Source organism: Xenopus laevis, chromosome 9_10S (genome assembly GCF_017654675.1).
Source record: "Xenopus laevis strain J_2021 chromosome 9_10S, Xenopus_laevis_v10.1, whole genome shotgun sequence".
NCBI classification, from domain to species: Eukaryota; Metazoa; Chordata; class Amphibia; order Anura; family Pipidae; genus Xenopus; species Xenopus laevis.
Window position 1 is genome coordinate 90,182,776 of NC_054388.1, and position 17,612 is coordinate 90,200,387.

The 17,612-nt window shown below is 39.3% G+C and overlaps 1 protein-coding gene across 1 annotated transcript in view; it reads right to left on the bottom strand.

Moving 5' to 3' along the window:
• The window catches only part of tmc5.S (transmembrane channel like 5 S homeolog), a 49,175-nt gene extending 32,640 nt beyond the window's left edge, over positions 1-16,535 (bottom strand). The window contains exon 1 of the mRNA XM_018239119.2: positions 16,392-16,535. The gene's annotated coding sequence lies outside the window, so the exon portion shown is untranslated. The remainder of the gene's footprint in view (positions 1-16,391) is intronic.
• Positions 16,536-17,612: the final 1,077 nt, after the last annotated feature.

Genomic DNA, 17,612 nt, shown 5'->3' on the forward strand with positions numbered 1-17,612 from the left:
CTGCATGAGATTATATATATATTTAAAAAAATCCAGGACAGTGTAGGATTAGACTAGTTGCAATTGTTCCACTGTCTGTTCAGTGTTGTTTGTGCACAGACAGGCACACTATTGGCTTCTTAGGAACATGCACCATTTTCATTTCTTTCACATGTAACTTTAAATAGGTAAAATATTTTCCATCCAGAACCCATGCAGCTTAATCCAGACATGAGCAGGGAATCAAGTTTACAGTATACACAAGATGGTAGATAGAAAGGGTTCACAAGCAATTTGCTATCAAGCTACCAGGAAGTTTCTTTCTCCTATGTGATCTGTTTGTAGGCTAATCATTTGGCTTGGTTTCTACTTTATTTAATGATGGAACAAGGAAATGAGGCTTTGTGAGTAGCTGTATTTTTTTCTAAGGTGTTTCCTCATTTGTGAAATCCTTCAGAAGACAATGATCAGCTAAGGTTAAACTGATTTAGAGCTGGCTATAGATGTTGAGATTTTTAAAAGATCAGATCCTGATCGTGAGACCACGATCTTCTCAGAACGATTGTACGATCGTAAGAATTTACCATCAACTAAAAAGACCAATTTACCAGGAAAACAAAGGGGAGCTGCCTGCTTGGCCCTGCAAACATAGATAGGTTGCACTGGGACCGACAAAGATTTTTTGACCTGGCCGATCAATTTCCTGACAGATGTCGGCCGAAAAATCGGAAGATGTACGATCGTTCGAATACCACTAACCGCACGATGATTTCGAAGGATTGGTCGGGCCTCCCTAAAATTGGTCGTTCGGCAAGAAGAATCGTCGCATCTATGGGGAGCTTAACTTGCTGTTGTATTCAGTCTTTGTGTCACCAGGCAACTGCACAGAAGACTATCGGGCAGATTTACTAAAGGACGAAGTGGCTAACGCTAGTGACAGTTCGCCAGAAATCCCATCCGCAGGGACATCGCCAACTTACTAACAGGTGTAGGCAACAATTTGCTAGCAAACGGGACCATCACTACCGTTCGCACTCTTTTGCCAGCTGATTTTTCGCTCTTGCGAATAGTCGTTACTCCACAAATTCAGCAAAATGCGAATTTTACTGAATGTTTCACCAGAGTTGACTTCGCCACCTCAGACCTGACGAACTGCTAAAATGAAGCTAGATCTTCCTCTATCTTATATCACTTACATCATATCCTGTCTCCCGGAAATGCATTAAAGTTGTAAAAATGCTGGAGATTTCTCCTTTTTTTAAGCGGGATTGCCTGTTTAAGTCCTAACTATTTAACTTTTTTTCCCCCAGACATTTCAGGGGCATGGGACATTAATTGGGCTCATGTGTAGGGCATTATAGGATCTATTTTCTCTTTATTCAGGTTCCTTGGACATTTGTAATAAAAAGTGGCCACTTTAAGCATTTGCACCAACATCTCTAATAAAGACGTCCATTTGTCCCACCCTATTCAAATTGACCAAAGTGTAAGAGGACTAACGAAGTTTCGCAAGGCAGAAATGATCGCTAGCGTAATTTCGATTTGAAATGCTCGCACTGCCGAACTAACGCAAGCCGAATGTCACCAGCGTTCGGACGCAACTTTGCATTTTAGTGAATTTGGGTAGTGATAACGAATTTTCACCTGGCGAAATGGTGCGAAGTGGTCGCTGGCGACAATTCGCCCTTTAGTGAATCTTCCCCTATATTTATGTGTCTATGGGATTTGTTTGCAATACATTTGAATAAAATAGAATTGCTAATGACTAGTCAAGGTTAGAAGGAGATCACTTCCTCTGGTATTCCTTTCTTATGAGGCTCATCCGAGAATCAGCCCCATGTGGCAGTAGTCTTATATTACTTATACACATTTCACTCCACCCCGGGGTCACTTGAAGCACACACATGCAGCCCTTATTTGAGGTGAACGTTAAGGTTGAACAGATATACTACATTCCCTGCTTTGGATCTAGCTGCTCCCAGCAAAATATATAAAATCCAGTGACAAGTTTGAGTAATTGTTCTAAGAAAAGCATTTAAGGAATACAAATATATATAACAAGCAGTTAAAGATAATTTGCGGCCAAAGAGCCAGTGGAACCAGAAAAACTGACTTCCCCCATTGACCTACAGTATCTGACAAAGTGCAAATAACACTGCCTTAAATAAATGACCCCTAATATGTCTGTTTTCACTGAGGTCATCTGTACCTTTACTACTGAGTAATATTTGCACATAATGTGTCAGATTTTTTTTTTTATTCTTCACTGTAAGCTTGTCTAAATATTTCCTTGGTTTTGTTTGGGGAGAGATATGTACAGTTGGTGTAAGATATAGGTATAATAATAAAGTATATACATTCTGTAAATTAACTGAAATAGAAGCAGTCTGATTGTTACAAATTTAGTAAAAGGGAAAAAAAAATTTTTCCAAAATGAATCAGTGCTGCTCCAGCAGAATTCTGCACTGAATCCATTTCTCAAAAGAGCAAACAGATTTTTTTATATTCAATTTATAAATCTGACATGGGGCTAGACATTTTGTCAATTTCCCAGCTGCCCCAAGTCATGTGACTTGTGCTCTGATAAACTTCAATCACTCTTTACTGCTGTACTGCAAGTTGGAGTGATATCACCCCCTCCCTTTCCCCCCCAGGCAGCCAAACAAAAGAACAACGGGAAGGTAACCAGATAGCAGCTTCATAACACAAGATAAAAGCTGCCTGGTAGATCTTTTTCAGCCCATCACCCTGAAAAAAGGAAAAGACGCTAGCATTTTTTGGGACTTAGAATTTTTTTTACCTATCTACTCTATTGCACTTCGCCTGTTCTGAGGTGGCAAAGGCAAGTCTGGCACAAGAGGTAACGTTCAGTAAAATTTGCATCTTAGTGAATTTGAGTAGTTACGTCTATTCTCCAGAGTGCAAATTTGTCTGACGTTAGGGAGCGAAGTACCGATACAGTCTATCTCCTTCGCTAGCAAAGTTCCGAAATGATTTCATGCTGGCGAATTTTCGCCAGCATTAGTCACTTTGCCTTTTAGTAAATTTGCCCCATAATTGGGAATAGTAAATACAGTAAGCAATAGTGATTTGCAAATCTGAAAAATTTGCAAAACGGCGAAAACATTTTCAAAACAGCAAAAACATTCTTGAAACGGCAAAACATTTTTGAAACGCATTGAAGTCAATGCTCGTCAAAATAATTTTGACACGCAACAGTTTTGACGCGAATGACAATTTTTATACACATGACTATTTTGTCCACATGCATTAAAGTCAAAGGGGCGTCCAAATTATTTTGACGCACAACAATTTTTATGTGCATGCTAATTTATTTATTTTTTTGCTCTGGAAGGACCAAATCGGCAGCTTTTAACAGCCTATGTATGGCCAACTTTAGGCACATGGTAGTGCTTATTCACAAAAATGTAAAGCGCTGCTGGTAGCAGCAGACTGCTTGGTTGGAATGGATCTTCTCCAAACAACCATGTTCCTTAGCATTTTGCTTTGAACCAGGGTGTATTTAAACTTGCTTATTTAAGGCTAGGGCCACATGGGGCCAAAATCAGGTTACTGAAATTGGACGCAAAACAAGAAGAGGACACTGCTTGCGGTTGGTGGCTGAAATCGGCCTGCAGATTTCAGCCCCGTCTGGCCATAGCTTTATGTACAACAGTGTGTGCCATGTGACGGACTACATACAAAAACAAATTATCAGGAACAATATTTACATTATTTAGTAGCACCTTAGGGCAGAGACACGCTGCTATTTCAGGAGATTAGTCGCCCAGTGACAAATCGCTTCTTCTTCGGACAACTAATCTCCCCGAAAATCCTTCCCGCTGGCTAGAATCGAATTTGCCGGTGAGATGGCACTCAAATCACTTCGGCTTTCCGAAGTCGCCCGAAGTTTCCTTGTGAGGCAACTTCGGGCGACTTTATAAAACGAAGTGTTCTGTGTGCCATCGAGCCGGTGAATTTCAATCTAGCCAGCAGGAAGGCAGAGAGGGGAGATTAGTCGCCCGAAGAAGAAGCGATTTATCGTTGGCCGACTAATCTCCCGAAATAGCAGCATGTGTCTCTGCCCTTAGGTACAAACCAACACAACAGTAAACATTTTTTTGCCTTTCAGTGGAATGCTTAAAATTCTGCAGCACAGCAAATGTGACATTAGATGCTTATTGGTACAGAACCTTTTCTGATAAATGTGAAGATCACCTCTGACTGCATTGTTATGTTTTGAATCAATGGTTTTTCTCTCTGGATTTATAAGGTTACAATAGTGGGCCAGGCTGATTATTTATCAGTGCTCTTAGATGTACTACATGTCTGCTTTATGCTTAGGAGCTGCTTCTATCAGGTAAACTGCAATCTAATCTTATCTAGGTTTATTGCAGGTAATAAGACTTTAATGAGGAGTATCAGTTACCTGAATCACATACTACAAAAGCAAGAGAAAATGTGTTAATTATATATGAGTTTCTAGGGAAACAAAGTGTTTCTGTGACAATTCACAGTCAGTGGATGATCATACTCTCTTGGGAAACTGGCTAGTAACAGAGATGGCTATTTATGCTAGACTAAACTTGTAAACTTGTTGAACATCCAGTCATATTTACCCTGGTGACCAGGCAGCAGATTCTTTCAACAGTTAGGAAATGATAATTACCAGTCAGTTTTATATTTAACGATACATTTTTTTGCAGCACAGAAGTTGTCTGTGCAAATCACTAGTGCAGCAATTGCACTCTCTTGCACTAGAAACGCCGTATTAAAAAATGGAAATTTGGCTCTTAAAGTTCCCAGAAGCGAGAAGCAGAAAAATAAAAAGACTGCAAAAAATAAAAAACTGTTGGCCAATTTCCATATTTTATGACAATGGCTAGAACCTTTCTGCAGTATACAATTTATGTATATATTGTAAAATAATATTTCCTACCTGGTGGCGATCTGGTCAGAATCATTTTAATTACACTGAATAATGGCATTTTATAATTTTGATAGCTCCTTTACTTTACTGTCGGAAAATCTTTTGACATTAAGGGGCACATTTACTTAGTTTGAGTGAAGGAATAGAATAAAAAAAAACTTTGAATTTCGAATGTTTTTTTTGGTGACTTCGACCATCGAATCGGCTGCTTCGACCTTCGACTACGACTTTGACTTCGAATTGAATGATTCGAACTAAAAATCGTTCGACTATTTGACCATTCGATAGTCAAAGTACTGTCTCTTTAAAAATAACTTCGACCCCCTACTGCGCCATCTAAAACCTACCGAACCTCAATGTTAGCCTATGGGGAAGGTCCCCATAGGCTTTGTAAGCTTTTTTTGGTCGAAGAAAAATCGTTCGAATGATGGATTAAAATCGTTCGATCGAAGGAATTGTGGTAAATCCTTTGACTTCGATATTCGAAGTCAAAGGATTTAACTTTGGCAGTCGAATATCGAGGGTTAATTAACCCTCGATATTCGACCCTATGTAAATGTGCCCCTATATCTATAGGCAGTATCAGCACTGATGACATCTGGTGTAGTGTGTGGAAATAGTTACCATTACTACTGACACTTTATGAATAGGCCCATGGATGAGATCAGCATGATAACAGTGTTATGGAACAGTGAATGACCAATGATGTGACAAAATGTTATGAAATAGAGGCAGGAATTTCCTGAATAGCAGGAGCTTAGGTCTCACGGCACACAAAAGGTCACGTCTTGAGACATTATAAATGTTGGAAATGTGTGGGTGCATATGGAGCAATAGAACAGCAAAGTTTACCACTCGTTAATAACCCTTAACAATAAATAGAATGCTTGCTTTCAAATAGCTAGCCATTAAAGGAAAACTATACCCCCAAAATGAACACTTAAGCAACAGACAGTTTATATCAAATTAAGTGGCATATTAAAGAATCTTACCAAACTGGAATATATATTTAAGTAAATATTGCCCTTTTACATCTCTTGCCTTGAACCACCACTTCGTGATGGTCTGTGTGCTGCCTCAGAGATCACCTGACCAGAAATACTACAACTCTAACTGTAACAGGAAGAAGTGTGGAAGCAAAAGACAGAACTCTGTCCATTAATTGGCTCATGTCACCTAACATGTATAGTCTGTTTGTGTGCACCGTGAATCCTACGATCCCATGGGACGGCCGTTATTTTTTAAAATGGCAATTTTCTATCTATGATACCCAATGGCACATACTACTAAAAAAATATATTATTATGAAAATGGTTTATTGATGCAGGGTTTTACATATGAGCTGTTTTATGCAATATATTTTTACAGCAACATTGTTCGGGGGTATAGTTTTCCTTTAAATGCTACTTGCTGATTGGTTGCTATGTGTCTGGAGACCTGATCATAACATCTGTAATGTAAATTTTTATGTACTTTTTTTCTGTTACTGTTAAGGGTTATAGCATTTGTGGCAGGGCCACAAAAGCCTGGGCCTAGGACTGAACATAATAAGGGGAGGCATGCTGCCCAGCCGCACTTGTAATTTGCTCTTATCCAAAGCACTGGGAACTACGTGCCCTATCCCCATGCTACGGCTGCAGGTAAAAAGGATATACGGGATAGGGATGCACCGAATCCAGGATTCAGTTCGGGATTTGGCCAGGATTCGGCCTTTTTCAGCAGCATTCAGATTTGGCCGAATCCTTCTTCTCGGCTGAATCAAATCCTAATTTGCATATTATGCAAATTAGAGGCGGGAGGGAAATCGCATGACTTTTTGTTACAAAACAAGGAATAAAAAATGTTTTCCTCTTCCCACACCTGATTTGCATATGCAAATTAGGACTTGGATTTGAATCTTTCGTGAAGGCTGTCAGTCCACATAGAGGCCATAATAGTGGATGCATCCCTAGTATGGGACGCGGTAATGGTGGATGCCAGCCTCCAGGCACCATGAGAAGAAATCCGGCCCTGACACCTAAACGAAGTAACTAATACACATCTCGTATAGAGACTGCTCAGAGGGCCGCTGCTTATCTTGGTGGCTCGTTTTATTGCTCATTCCAGTGACTTGTGATTCTCGACCCAAGTGGTGGACTGGAGATGCTATCATTTAAAGTGAACTAAACCCAGAATGGAATATTTTAAGAAAACCTGCCTCCAGGATATTTTGCTGGTCCATAGAATACCGGTATGCATATTTTATGACTTAGGTACAAAGGTTCAGAGTATCTAAATATTTGAATACTCCAAAAAAAAAAAAATCTAAAGATAGAAACAAATTCCAAATAACATGTTTAGCTTGTCCTGTGGGTTTTACTAAGGTACTGTGAACACTGGCACCTGATGAAGGATCAAATAGATCCAAAACATGTAGTGCTACCGAATAAACGATAACTTGTTTGATGATATTGGTTCTCCAGAGTGGTTGATTTGGATTTATGTAGACAAGGAGAAGTGCCGGCTCCTATGCTCTATTTGAGGAACCTGACACAGTGAGGACAACAAGATAGACCTTTACCTACACCTGATTGATCTATTTACCAAGGTACAGTAAAATGTCTGCAGTAACCACAGGGATAGTTTACCCTTTGTCACTAGGCAGCACCCAGTATGACCCTGCTCCCATCTATTCAGAGGCATGGAATTCAAAAACAGGAAAACAAAAAAGGGGAAATGCTCTAAAGAAAACTTCAAAAACAAATATCAGTGCAAATTCCTGCAATGTTATATTTCTATCATGCTGACAGACAAGATTATGTTAAAAGACAACATTTATCTAACAAAGAGGCATAACGTATCATTAAAGGCTAGCTCATTTGTGCTTAATGCAGTAATCTGGATTACTATGGTAAAAATCATCATATGTATTGTGTCCTCAGGTCACTCTGTCATACAAAGTGTTTGCCTATAGACTGGAACATATTTATAATACAACAAGGGTGCCAGTTTCATAGACTGCCCATAATTCTGCCAATCATATGTTTATTATAGCATTTCTATAAATACCAGAGTGGCATATAGTTTCTATATAACAAAATAAATTACATACTGTTTGACAAATACACACTTACAGGGGCATATTTAAAAAGTTGTGTTAAGAAAATTGCATTCAAATACAAACATCTCTTGCTACAGTATGCAGAATCAAGCATATTTTTAAAGATGTACAAAGACTGTATGTGAATGGGGAGCAGAGTCTACTATTCTGGTAGAGTATGAATGTAAGCTTGCTAATTTATTTTTTTAATGATGCAAAAAGGTATTGAGAGCTATGACTTTTTGCAGCAGTTTTCATGCCAGATTTTTTTTCCCATGGATCATACTAGGTCTAAAGCGCTGTAAACTTTACTGGACTTTCTCATGTAATAAGAGCTTTATAAATTTCAGGATAAAATAGATGAGCAAGTAGCACAATGGATTTGTACCTTCATTTGGTGAGAAGGGAGCTCATACAGATTCGGCAGCAGATGATTGTGGCACTGGGGAAAGTTACATTGCTGTGCAAATAAGCATTTCCAGTTACTGTATATATCCAGCAAATGAAGCCCAGAGAGGAACAGTAAGTCAGAACTGTCAGTCTCCTGTTGCATTGTCATTGCCTGCGCTACAGCTAGGGTTGCCACCTTTTCTTGAAAAAAATACCGGCCTTCCTATATATTTATCTTCTTTCCATATTAATAACATTGGGATCAGCCATCATTTTTACCGGCCAGGCCGGTAAAATACTGGCCAGATGGCAACCCTAGCTACAGCCCAGACAGGGCCGGATTTACATAGTGGGCGCCCCTAGGCCCACTGCCGTTCGTCACCCCCTGTCCCCTCCCCTTTCATCATCTGGACTGGAGCAATGGGGATTGGTGCACAGGAAATTTAAAAAATTATTGTATCTCCAGCGCATACCCAGTGTGTTTGAACCAATGTGGGTGTGTTTGGGCAGCATGCCGCCCCTCTAAAATCCTGCCACGCTAGGCCCGGGCCTAGGTGGCCTTTCCACAAATCCGGGCCTGAGCCCAGAAGGTGGATAAGAGATGTTCTGTAAGTGCACTGTCCTTGCAGCTATTGTGTTAGGAACTACAGAAGAAGTGCAGGTACTTGTTTTAAATCACTAGCTTTGCTGTCAGAAATATCTTTGTGCTGCTTATATACAGAGTTTTTAGCAGATTCCTTGTCTCTCCATTGTACCCTTCCTCAGCTCAGAGAGAACACTGGCTGTAAATACACAAATCCAACTTTGTTCTACCTGATGTTCTCTAGTTTCTATGCCTGTTCCCTTATCTAGACTCTTATCTTACCTCTTCCTCCTCTGGTTCTCCCACAGTGACACTATTAACCCGTTTCTTGATGTAAGGAGTCACACTGCTATTTTACATCATAAAGGGGTTATTAACCTTCCAAACACTTTTTTCAGTTCAGTTGTTCTCCATAAACAAATACTTTTTTTCAATTACTTTCCATCTTTTATATTTTACCATTTTAAAGTTTAATGTTTGTGTCTCTAGTGTTTCAGTTTGGCAGCTCAGCGATCCAGGAGCATCTGATCTGTTACAATCTGCTACATTTTGGATTTGCTAAGGTTCGAATGGTAAATTCAAATACGAATATTCTAATAGTTTTTTTGGTCAAAACTCACAATTTTGAATTTAAAACTACCATTTGAATTTGAATGTGAGATTTATCACACCTCGACCAAGGAAACAGTACCAATTCGATACTTCGCCACCAAAAACCTGCCGAGTTCATGTAGAAGTCAATGGCAGAGGTTTGTTGAACCATTTGAAGATGTTAATAGCCTTCCTGAATCAATTCGAATTCTTTTCTAATTTAATTTTCAGGTCGTTCCTATTCGATCGAATGTTAGTTCGAAGTTCGAAGTTCGAAGTTTTTTCATAAATAACCTCCCATTCGAGTTGTGAGTACTTTAGAATCTATTAGAGTTAAAAAAAATTCAGATAACTTCAAAATTTGACCTTTGATAAATAACCTCCTTAGTTGCTACATTAGTTGATACATTTAGTTGATACATTTCTCAGCAGTATTTGTGGAATATCAGCAACTATTGTATCAATTCTAACAGCTGCCTTTAATATAACACAGGTTTTTGCTCAGCAGAGACAAATATAAGAAATGTATCAACTAAGGGGGTCATTTATCAAGGTTTGAATTAGGATTTTTGCCTCTCAGAACTTTGAACTGGGGGCACAAACATATAGGAATCAGACCCTGACTACTGAGGGCCCCAGGAGTGTGGGTATATTGGATACATCTATGTGAATTTCAGTGCCGCAATGGAGGTGATTAACACCATTCCTGGTGAACATTTCAGGGAAAGTGTAATAGGTAGGTACACTTCTGGAGAATCCACAAACATGCCATGTAAAATCACTGTGCAAATTTGCACTTGGGCAGTATTTCATGTTAACCAATCAGATATTTGCTTTCATTGTTTTAACTGCAGCTGGCAGATAGAAAGTTTATTATTGATTGGATGTTTTGGGTTTCTGCCCAGGGGAACATTTGCCCATAAGCCAAATTATTCTACCCCTTCCCAAAATGGTTGCACCCTAGGCAAATGCTTCTATTTTCTACCACTAGTTTCAGCCCTGTGCCGGGGCCTAATGACCTAATTCTTGACCTAATTACATGCACATTTGGTGACATGAGCAAATTAGTGCAGCTTGCCATAACTACTGTTACCAAACCATCCTTCTCTTCAACAAGTACTGCTTAACAGGCACCTGGTCTTTGGCTTCTATTTGCAAACCAACTCTCCTCCTTGTAACTCAAGCTAATGGCGACTGCTGAAAAACAAAAGTTTTCCACATGCAACTTCATGGGGTTTTAACATTAAATATTTCACATCTTTTTCTTTGTAAAGTTATCGGCTTTCCCAGACTGAACATGAGCAATAAAAATACGGAATTTCCACATGCAACCATTTTATTGCTCTATCGCTGTGGGTAAGCCGGCATTACCGTGGGAAAAACAAAAACAAATTTCTTGCAGGAAAATGTTGACTTTATACTGTAAGGACAGAGGGGAGCTGCCTGAATAGTAGTGCACATACAGAACATCTCCACTGCTGGTCTGTGATGCAAGTACTTAGCAATCAACAGGAGACTGACTGTTCTGACTACATGTGTGTCTGGGGGGTTTACCTTTCTCAGTACCCAGGCCGGAGATTAGGATATAACTTGCTTATACGCAATGGGGTAGCAAAAAAATTGTTGGAGAGGTCCGGTACACACAACAACCCCCTACTACTAAAATTAAGCTTGCCCCCTCCCATACTGCCTGCTCCACAGCCACTCGCAAGTAAGTTGGAGAGAGCCTGGAAGGTGGTTTCTAACAATTAGATCCTCTATAGTTACACCCATGCTTATACACAAAGCGATGGAACTTTCCCTGGTGCCACAATCATCTGCTCCCCATGGAGATGTTGTATTTGAAAGCAATTTTTAACACAGCTTAATAAATTTGCCCTTGTTAAGTGTGTATCAGTGTGTATATACCTTTGCCTCAAACAGAATGCAATTTATTTTGCTACTCAGATTCATTTATTAAGTAGGAAGGCATTTTCCTGCTCTTTAGCAGATTTAACGATTGGGCAACAAATCTTACAGTGAAACCATTGTCCTAAGCAATCACTGTAAGCAAAGTGTTTTGTGATTGTTTGTAAAACACCAGGGACATCTCCGGTTACATATATTCCACTTGTAGCCAGTACTGTAACTTAAATTAGGTGCTGCCCTAGTCACTGGACCTTCTGACCAGTGGCATAACTACCAAGGAAGCAGACCCTACAGCCTCAGTGGGGTACGGGGCACAGCGGGCCCATTTGGGGGTCTGCTTTCTTGGCAGTCCCATGTGCTTTTGTGCGGGGTGGGGTCAGGAGCAAAACCCAACCCAGGTCTCCTGCTTCTGCCCCTCCCTTTGCTGATTGATCAATGTGCAAGATAGGTAGTCAATGGTACATACTATGTGACTTGAGGAATAGATACTCTGCTTTAAATATAACATGAGGGTAATCTCAGTGAAATAATATTTTATTATGAGGTAGATATTGTATGTGCTAAAACAATTTAAAATTGATCTTAATTTCCCCCTTTTCTTTTTTATAAATGATTTAAACAGTTTTGTCCTGCTCTTGCATAGTTTGACCTTTAGCAGAGAGAGGCTATAATTAAAAAAAATGTAAACTCTATAAAAATAAAGATATTTTGCAAACCTGCTCAGTAGCTTTACTGATATATGTATGTATGTCTTTGTTTATCAATACTAGGATACACAGGGTTGTACACTTCTCAACTTTAAGAAGGGGTTGGATTGCTTTTTAGCAAGTGAGGGAATACAGGGTTATGGGAGATAGCTCATAGTACAAGTTGATCCAGGGACAGGTCCGATTGCCATCTTGGAGTCAGGAAGGAATTTTTACTTCAACTAGGGAATAGTCCAAATTCGATTTGAATTTGAAAAAAATTCAAAAATTCGAATATCAAAATTTATCATGTACTGTCTCTTTAAAAATTAGACTTCGACCATTCGCCATCTAAAACCTGCTGAATTGCTGTTTTAGCCTATGGGGGACCTCCTAGATCCTATTTGGGGCAATTGGTGGACTTTAAAAAATCTAATACGGACCTATTCGATCGAAAACAGACCTATTTGACCACAAAAAACCCTTCGACTTAATTTCGGTTGGTCTTTTTGAATTTTGAAGCTTTTCAATTCGAAATTCGACCCTTGATAAATATGCAACTAAGTGAACCTAGTGATGCTGCCTAGTGATAAAATGTAAATTACCCCTGCTGCTACTGCAGTCATTTTACTGTATCTTGGTAAGGACCACAAAGCAAGCTAAACATGTTTTTTTGAATCTATTTCTATTTTTACATGCTTTTGTAAAATTAACACATGGTTTAAAGGAATTCAGATGAACTGAACCTTTGTACCTTCAGTTATAAAATATGAATATTTTGTGGACTGCGGATCAGCATAAAGTCCTTCAGGCAGGGTATAGACAGTGAGAACAAGCCATGAGCTATACATGAATTTAAAAGTGTTAAGGGTGTTAAAGGGATACTGTCATGGGAAAAAACATTTTTTCAAAATGAATCAGTTAATAGTGCTGCTCCAGCAGAATTCTGCACTGAAATCCATTTCTCAAAAGAGCAAACAAATTTTTTTATATTCACTTTTGAAATCTGACATGGGGCTAGACATATTGTCAGTTTCCCAGCTGCCCCAAGTCATGTGACTTGTGCTCTGATACACTTCAGTCACTCTTTACTGCTGTACTGCAAGTTGGAGTGATATCACCCCCCTCCCTTTCTCCCCCAGCAGCCAAACAAAAGAACAATGGGAAGGTAACCAGATAACAGCTCCCTAACACAAGATAACAGCTGCCTGGTAGAACTAAAAACAATACTCTAAAAACCCATGTCCCACCGAGACTCCTTCAGTTACATTGAGAAGGAAAAACAGCAGCCTGCCAGAAAGTATTTCTCTCCTAAAGTGCAGGCACAAGTCACATGACCAGGGGCAGCTGGGAAATTGACAAAATGTCTAGCCCCATGTCAGATTTCAAAATTGAATAAAAAAAAAATCTGTTTACTCTTTTGAAAAATGGATTTCAGTGCAGAATTCTGCTGGAGCAGCACTATCAACTGATTCATTTTGAAAAAAATTTTTTTTCCCATGACAGTATCCCTTTAAAGTTACCTATATATCTAACTATAGTTGGCAATGGAAGCGTATTAGAAAGTTCCCCTTTAAATGGTGATACTTTTCGGTACCCCTCATTATAATACATGTATTTACTTCCAGCCTGCCACTTGAGTATCTAGAAAGAACCATAACTAAACTTACACACACAAGGTATAAGAACTTGATTGTGAACATTTTAGTCATTGGAATGAGTTAAAAAATGTGCCACCAGGCTAAGCAGTGGACCTCTGATAAGTGTTCTATATACACTGGTGTCTTAATGATTTAGTTTTGGACTACAGGCCTGTCATAAGTGTAAAGTGTAAACGTTTTACAGTTTCACAGTAGTGTAAAAATAATTACAAGTTAGCAACAGGTCTCCTGATCCATAGCAAGCAGCAACTAGCATTTAATGGTCAGCTACTTGAAAGCAAGCATCTCATTTGTTGTTATGGATAACTCAACCTATGCACACCATCACCATATATATATATATATCACACCATTTGTCACACCCACATTTCACACACTTATAGTGTCTCAGGAGGACATAGACATGCCCTTGTGGGAGGCTGTGAGGCATAAGCTCCTGCTGTTCATGGAAATACTTGCTCCTTTTTTTTTAACATTTCGTGACATCACTGGTCATCGACTGTTGTCATGCTTATCTCATCCATGGCCCTGTTCATAAAGTGTCAGAAAAAATGATAATATGCCATTAAAACAATAATGACCAGATTGCCACCACGTAGTCAATATTTCCACAGCACCTAATGGCTACATAGACAGAATTCATGATTAACCCTGGTGGAGTAACATTAATTATTTTGTTCCTGGACAAGGATTTAGCTTACTCCAGGTACACCTAACCTGCATTTGAAGCATGCATATATTGTATAAATATTGGATGCCACATGTTGCATAGTGCAGAAGGGTTGTAGCCATTGTCAAACAATATGGAGAGCAAGTTTTAAAAGTTTATATTTTTTGCAGTCTTTCTACATGCTTGGTATCTGCTTTGCTAAAAGGGCTGGGGGCAGATTCACTAAAAGGCAAAGTGGCTAAAGCAAGTGACTTTTCACCAGCGTTGCCACCCGCAGGGACATCGCCAATTCACTAACAGACGCAGGCGCCAATTCACTAGCGAACGGCGATAGTGGTCATTCGCACTATTGCCAGGCGACTTTTGCTCTAGCAAACGATCGTTACTTTGCAAATTCACTAAAGTGCGGATTTTAATGAACTCTTTCGCCAGAGTTGCCTTCGCCACCTCAGACCAGGCGAAGTGCTATAAAGCAGCTAGATCTTCCTCAATCTTCTGTCACCTACATCATATCCTGTCTGCGGAAAATGCATTAAAGTCCATTTTTTAGAAGCGGGATTGCCTAACTTAAATTTTTTTTGGGAAACCGATTTTCCCAAGACATTTTATAACATAAAGAAAATTTATTTTACAGTGGGCTCAGGTGTAGGGCATTATAATAATTCTCTTGTCTTTATTAAGGTTCCCTGGACATGTGTAATATAAACCGGTAACTTAAACCATCTGCAGGAACATTTATAATAAAGACGTCCATATAACTTTAAATTTCCCACCGTATGCACATTGACCTAAGCGCAAGATCACTAGCGAAGTTTCGCTAGGCACAAATGAATGCTAGCACATCTTTGCCTTGAAATGCTCGCAAAGCCAAAGTAATCCTAGTAAAAAGCCACCAGCGTTCAACGCCCCGGACAAAACTTCGTGTATTCGTAGCGCATTTGCGCCTGGTGAAGTGGTGCGAAAATTCTGGCAAAAATTTGCCGATTAGTGAATTAGTGAATGTTTCATCTTTATTTTCCACTCTTCACAACCACTATTTAGCTTGGTTCCTGTACAAACAGAATATACGGTAGGTATGTGTGGGTGTGGGAGCGGTCATATAGCTTATCTGTTCAAAGCCATCAATAGAATGCTACAATCTATTTATGACCACAGTACAGTTATATATATATATATATATATATATATATATATCCAGAAAGCTCCGAATTACAGAAATGCTGTCTCCCATAGACTCCATTATAATTAAATAATTCAAATTTTTAAGAATGATTTCCTTCTTCTCTGTAATAATAAAACAGTAGCGTGTACTTGATCCCAACTAAGATATAATGAATCCTTATTGGAGGCAAAACCAGCCTATTGGGTTTATTTCATGTTTACATGATTTTCTAGTATAAAGATCTAAATTATGGAAAGATCCATTATCCGGAAAGCATCAGGTCCTGAGCATTCTGGATAAGAGGTCCCATACCTGTACTTTGTTCAAATGAATTATTTTACTTATAGTTGTTGACATGAATGACAACTGGATTGTTGAATGCTCAACAAATTCATGTTTTGCCGTGTTTAGTGTAGCATAAATAACCATCGCGGGGACCTGCTCAGCTTCCCAAGACAATTGTCACATAAACACTTTGGTTTCCCTAGAAACTTTGACCATATATAATTAACACATTCTCTTCTGCCTTTGTAGTTTTGTAACTGATACTCCTCATTAAAGTCTTATTACCCGCAATAAAACTAGATACCATTGGCTAGCAGTTTAGCTAAGAATCTGCTCTTAAAGCATAAGCCTGACATTGCAGTACATCTAAGAGCCCTGATAAATAGTCACCCTCAGCCTGACTTAACCATTGTATCCTCATATATCCATAGACAAATACACATCATCACATACTGTATATTACATACCTCCCGACTGTCCCACTTTTCATACAACTTGCTGCCCATAGCCTGCAGTCCCAGATCAGCAGCTAAATGTCCCACTTCTTGAGTCGGCAGTCACAATACTTTCAGTGCAGTCAGGACTGCTGCTTGTTGCTAGGCAGTGGGGCGGTTCTTTTGTGACACTAGAGACTGCACAGGAGAGTGCAGGAGGGGGAATAGAAGTTACGACATGCTGAAGGATCAATGTGTCTCACAAGGCAGGCTGATAATCCGCGGTGCTGCGTATATAGAATGTATACACCTTGGAGGTTATTTGTCAAAATCCAAATTTTTCTCATGTTTTAAATAAAAAAAGTCAGACCAAACTAGAATCTACGATTTACCATTCTTTATCATTAAAAACCACAAAAAAATCTCAACCTTTTCGGATTGTCGTACAAAAACTACGACTTTTTTGCATTATGATGCGAAACAGCCGAATTTCTCATGAAATCAGCGGAAAAGCCAGAAATGTTTGGATTATTGTACAAAATCTCAGCGCCAGGCCCGGACTGGCAATCTGTGGGTTCTGGCAAATGCCAGAGGGGCTGCTATAAGGTGCCATAGAAAGTCACTACTTAGTGGGCTGGTGGGGGCTGTTTGGGCCTCTGTGTACCTGAAATGCCAGGGCCTATTTTAATTCTCAGTCTGGACCTGCCCAGCGCAGACCATAATATCTTTAAATTGCAAATAGGATCACTGCCATTGACTTCTACAGGACCTTGACAGGTTGAAGATGGAGTATTTTCTGATTCTGACTTTTTGCATAATTAATCTCAAAAAAATTGAGGGGTTTTTTTTCCACTAAAAATTTAATTTAAATTTTATAGTAAAAAAAAACCTCAAATTTTGGAATTTTTTGCATTTGGACTTTAATAAATAACACCCCTTGTGTCCTATTCCATAGGGCTCATTTACAAACCCTGGGTGCAAATTAGGGTTGCCACCTGGCTGGTATTTTACCAGTAAAAATGATGGTTGATCCCAATGTTATTAATAGGGAAAAAAGATAAATATATAGGAAGGCCGGTATTTTTTTCCTGAAAAGGTGGCAACCCTAGTGCAAATGTGCAGGAAAGCACAAGTGCTCACTTTAAGAGCACTTGCGCCCCTAGGGTAATTGCCCTCTAAACTGAGCGAATGATCAAATATAGGGCACTTAGTGCAGTGGGCAGCATCGGGGGGGACAGCTCAGCCCTGTCCTTC